At 38.7% G+C, this 5,643-nt stretch overlaps 1 pseudogene; it reads right to left on the reverse strand.

The window, feature by feature from the left end:
* Positions 1–41: 41 nt before the first annotated feature.
* LOC107749208 (calpain-10-like) lies at positions 42–5,368 on the reverse strand (annotated as a pseudogene).
* Between the last annotated feature and the right edge of the window lie 275 nt (positions 5,369–5,643).

Raw genomic sequence — 5,643 nt, forward strand, 5'->3', positions numbered from 1 at the left:
GACCTTCATCTTAACATTGGTATGTGATCCACTTCCCCAGACTATCGTCTCATCACAGAGACACAGGAGACCTGTGAGAGGAAAGCAAAAGATATAAGAGCATCTTACAAAACCAATGGTACAGGCAAATTAGCAATAATTATTTAGAAGCCTTGGAAAATATATATAAATGTATATTAATATGATTCTTATTTAGTAATATTAAAAATAGACAAAATTTGATATATATCTTATATTTCAACCCAAGTGACGTTTATTTGTTTCAAATTGAGGAACTCTAAATGTTTTCTGAAAGACATGAAAAACAGTAAAAACCTACTTTAAAATAATATTTATTCATTAGTGTTATTTATGATTATATTATATCTTCGACAGAATCATTGGTAATACCTTATTTTTTAATCTATATATTGTTCATGACTTTACTGTCATCTCAAAATTAATGTTAAATGGATAGACCACCCAAAAATTAATTTACTCATTCATGTCATTTTAAACCTGTATGACTTTCTCTCTTCTGTGGAACATGATTTTGGTTCCCTTTGACTTCCATTGTATTACAATACAATGGAAGTCAATGGGAACTGAAACTGTCTAGTTACCAATATTCTTAAATATCTTCTGTGTTTCACAGAAGAAAGAAAGCCATGCATGTTTGAAACAACATGAGATTGAGTAGATCATGACAGAATTTGATTTTGGGCAAACTATTTCTTAAAAAGAGGAGAAAGATCATTACCTCCTGAACAACATGGACCAGAAGCTCTCAACCGTGCATTGCTTTCCTGAGGAAGTTGACAACATTAGTACTAGAGCCAAAGATTTCAATGTCAACCAGCAGCAATGTCTTAACATGAAAGTACATTTTACCTGTTTTAATCTGAGCTTTTTTTTTTTTTTTTTTAAATCACAGTGCATTGACCAGTTAAATTGTAATTACAGTTTTCTAAAGAATATCTAAATACATAAGATTTTATTAATCTCTATGACTTTAATACATTTTTCACTGATATTTCCAGATTTTCCTTGTAATAGGACAGATGAATAGAGTGTAGGTGGAGTGCTTACCGATTTATCCTGCGTGTAAAAGTCAGTATGAAGTGAGCGCTGAGTTCTGGCTGGTGTCAGGGAGTCATCACAGTCACTTCAGTCACCATCCAGGATAATTACCCGATCACAGTCACCTGAGTTCTGATCACCCGCACCTGCTGTCACCAATCAAGCCACACTACAAATACACACACAGCACAGCCACTCACTGTCCGGTCTACCGTTCACTCCTATGAACTACTCTGGACTCTCTCTGCCAAAATCTCCTAGAACGAATTACGGTTACCTGCTGTTCCTCCCACGATCCTCCAACGACTCCGTGGAAACGGCTCCACGATCTCCAACGTAACCGGCATACGATCCTCTCCATCAGAACTCAGATAAGCACCCTGGAACCATTCACTGTGTTGACATTCACCTGCCTTTAACTCACCCATTCCAGTCTTCCACTTACCAAGTCAATAAACCATCCTGTTTTGCACTTATCTGTTGTGTCTGGCCTTGCTTTGTGACAGCTGGTAGGTCGAAGGAATTACGACACACTCACCCAGCTGCAGACGGCAAAACACACTGACTGCCTGGGAGTGGGCATGAGGTACACAACTAACCACTGGAGACATGGCACAAGGGGTTAACAGGGAGTCACTATCAGGTACCTATAGACACACACATTTAAATATCATGAAGGCATATGAAAAAAGATTCACTCTTGAATGTTAGACACCTACACCTATTATAACAAATACTGTAACCAGAACAATTATGACTAGAACAGGACACTTTTTTCACCAGTTTAGTCATATACAGTAGATGCTTCAAAACTGATTATTAATAAGGTATGTATCATTCCTGACCTTATAAATATGAAAGCCGATGGCATGGAGGGAATTTTCAGGCCTGTTTTGGCGTAGAGTGACCTTTACATTGTTATCTCCAGGGTCATAGGTCACAGTAAGGGCTATATGAGGGTTGAGTCCATGTGTGGAGAAGTTGTGATGAACCAACAGCCATGAGAGCTGATGGTTTCCCACTCGCCCTCTGAACAGTGCTGAAGAGGAGGAGGGGATTTCATCACACTAGAGAGAAATACAGATATTTTGGACCAATGAGATTGCTTTATTGCATCATATTCCGTATTTAGATGCAGTACTGTGTATATGACCACTAATAATTTGTGTCATTATTATATTACATTACATCATTATTACATTCACGGCAGTTCAAAAGTTTGGGGTCAGTAAAAATTTTTTTGTATATTTTATTCAGGGATGCATCAACTTGATCACAAGTCACAGTGAAGTAATTTATAATGTTACAAAAGATTTATATTACAGATAAATGCTGATCTTTTGAGCTTTCTATTCATCAAAGAACCCTAAAAATGTATCACAGTTTCCACAAAAATATTAAGAAGCACAACAGTTTTCTACATTCATAATAATAAAATGTTTTTGAGCAGCAAATCAGCATATTAGAATGATATCTGAAGGATCATGTGACACTGAAGACTGGAGTAATGATGCTGAAAATTTAGCTTTACATCACAGGAATAAGTTATATTTTAAAATATTACAATAGAAAACAGTTATTTTAGTGTAATAATATTTTATAATAATACTGTTTTTTACTGTATTTTTTGACAAAATAAATGCAGCCTTGGTGAGCATTCTTTAAAAACATAAAAAAGAAACATTACCAAATCAAAACTTTTGATCTGTACAAAAAGTTCAATAAAGTTATGTTTGTCTTAGTGCAGTCACCTGAGAGAGGTGGAGCAGGAAGAAGAAAGATGTGGGCTTGGCACTCACAGCAGGCGGCGCTGAGCAGCTTTGTGGCCGGAGCAAGGCGTTTTCGGTTAGCCCGGGTAGACTGAGCACGCTGGAAGCGAAAGGACGGAATTTGAAGGCGGTTGAGCACGACTGTTCCGTGAATGGATCACTCTCAGAAGGAACCGGCCCTCTGCTCCCTGCAGGAAGGTACTGGGCACCAGCAGGTAAAAACCAGGATTCAGGTGTGTGTACCACCGCTTCCCGATCGTACGCATGCATGTGTGACACAAGCGGTGGCTTGTTAAGTGTCCGCATCAGGTTAAAGTGCTTCTTCTCCACCTATAGAACACGTTACATATAACATTATATAATGAAACATTTTAAATCAATCAAAAATGATTGTTTAGAGATTCTCTAACCTTCCACACATGTAGTGCAACGTAACCCTCTACATTGCGAGTAAATCACTCGCACATGCGACTAAATCTTACTTTGGGCGACTAAATAACGTCTAACATTAGCCACTGGCTAATAAATTCTTAGATTTTACACGCCAGTATGTGTGTGAGAGGCGTTCAACACAGATTTTCACTCGATAAACACTTAGGTTAAAAAGTGTATAACTATCTGTATATAAAAACAATCTAAGTCTATGTAATGTCCCCATTTAGATAGCTAACTAAACGAGTATATATGTGTGTGTGTGTGTGTGTGTGTGTGTGTAAGTAAAATAGTATATCAGTCTGGCGAGTAAACAAAAAAATTTACTAGCCAATGGCGATTATATTGCCAAAGTGTGCGTAGAGGGTTGAATAACTGTGTTAGAGTTGGAAAGTTCATCAATTATGACAAGTTCAATTCAGCTATAAGCTCCTGTTTAGAGATCGGAATAGTGAGGGAAAAAAAGTCAGTGGCTACTTCCTATTTCACCTGTGGGGGCGCTGTGGACACAGCAGCTGATTGCACATCGCTCCTTCAGCTCCAGTGAGAGTTCAGATAGCCTCGTCCCATTAGGTGTGTGTCGAGTCTGGGAGTCGTTGGGTTGTTGTGGAGACTCCACTCCCTTTAGACTCCATCGTACCGCTATGGTTCCGCTCAAGTCCACAAATGCCTCACATACTTGCCCCGCCCACAAACGCTCGTACAAACCATGTAACCTAGCATGAAGAACAATTAACAACTTCTCAATTATTATTCTTTGCTTTAGTTCACACATTATAATTATATTTTATACTACACCAAAATCTTCATTCCACTTACTTGGCATATGCTTTCTCCAAAAGTGCTACCCAGAATGCCCTAGAGCTCTGGCATCGTGAAAAGCAGAGTGTCATTGATACACGGCAGTCGGTCATCCACCCGTACCTCTATCCAGTGCCCGTTCTGCCAGAACTGGAACTGGAACTCACCGCGGTAAACACGGTCACCCCACAAAGGCTGTTCTGGTGGAAATACCTGATAACAAACATAAAAATACACCTAGAGACTTTGTATGGAATAATGAAACAACAAACCACAACAGTGCTGTCATTGCATTTTAGAATAAGTCTAATATGTGAAAATTTGATTGATATTTCATGCTATGTAACTGGTATATTAAAAATACCTGAATAACAGAGTGCAACAGTGACCACCCACTTTTTCAGCGGCCTTGGTTCAAAAAGCATTTTTACCCATTCATTTTTCCCAAAGGGATTTTAAAAATAGTTTTTGTTAAAGAGTTAAAATCCATGAACCAAACCAACTAGCTACAAAGTGAATCACAATATTACAAACTCCTATTTGAGGTAAAAAGGTATTTGAAAATTGGACAAAAAGTAAAAGGTACAAGATTGTTCCCCCCCCCGAACATGACTATTGCACTCTATTAAACGTGTAGGTTTTATTTCCAGTTATAATAAAAACATCTCACACATTAATCCTGACAGTGTTCACCTTGTTCAGAAGACACTGGTTCTTGAGTAACATGGAGCAGGCACAGAGCAACCAGCAGTCTCCCAGAATGCCTTGCTTTGGGTGGGCCTCCACAGGGTCACCAAAGAAGAGTTGAGGCTGCTTGCAGATCTCCTGAAATAAACACAAAGAAAAATACTGTAAAGTTGGTTTGTGACAATTAAAGCCCCACACTGTTAAAAAAGTATGTTGTTTATAGCATGAATGTGTGTAGTATGAATGATCATATGTTCATCATGTTGTCATTGTTATGGTGTCAGGAAGTAGTAGGCCATCCAGGTCATTTTTGCCTACGGTTTTATGAATAATAAGAATTTGTACGTAGGCTACTACTCAAGCTAACCCATTAAAATCCACCCAAGCAAAACCAAGCTAAACGAAAATCAGTTCTTATAGAAGGTCTTCATGTGTGCTCAAAGCAAACACGATTTCCACATAACATTACCTGTGTGACAGAATGTTACCTGTGGGCGTAGCCATGTGACATCACCCAACAATTTGGGGAGGGGCGTGGTGTAGTCACAGAAGAGTGAGGAGTTGTCAGCAGGAAAGTCTGGATCCACAAACATCCCATGATGCTCACTTTCCGTCTCCATGACAACCGGACCTGCTTCACTTCTGAAAGACGAAACACTTGCAAGCAGTAACAATCGCACCTGTGACAGCCTGAGCATGCTGTGCTTTGTAATACATATACAGTGAGAGACCATTATTACAGCTTCATTGCTTTAGCTTGTTCCTGCATATACAGTATGTGATGCTCAATGCAATATCTAAAGAAGGCATTAACCTGAAAACTGACTGACTATAGTGAAAAATGAAGTTTAAAGTTTCCGCTATAAGTTACATAAGTTGCGACAGTGGCGTTAAA

This window comes from Sinocyclocheilus rhinocerous, unplaced genomic scaffold (assembly GCF_001515625.1).
Source record: "Sinocyclocheilus rhinocerous isolate Xijiao unplaced genomic scaffold, SAMN03320098_v1.1 scaffold919, whole genome shotgun sequence".
NCBI classification, from domain to species: domain Eukaryota; kingdom Metazoa; phylum Chordata; class Actinopteri; order Cypriniformes; family Cyprinidae; genus Sinocyclocheilus; species Sinocyclocheilus rhinocerous.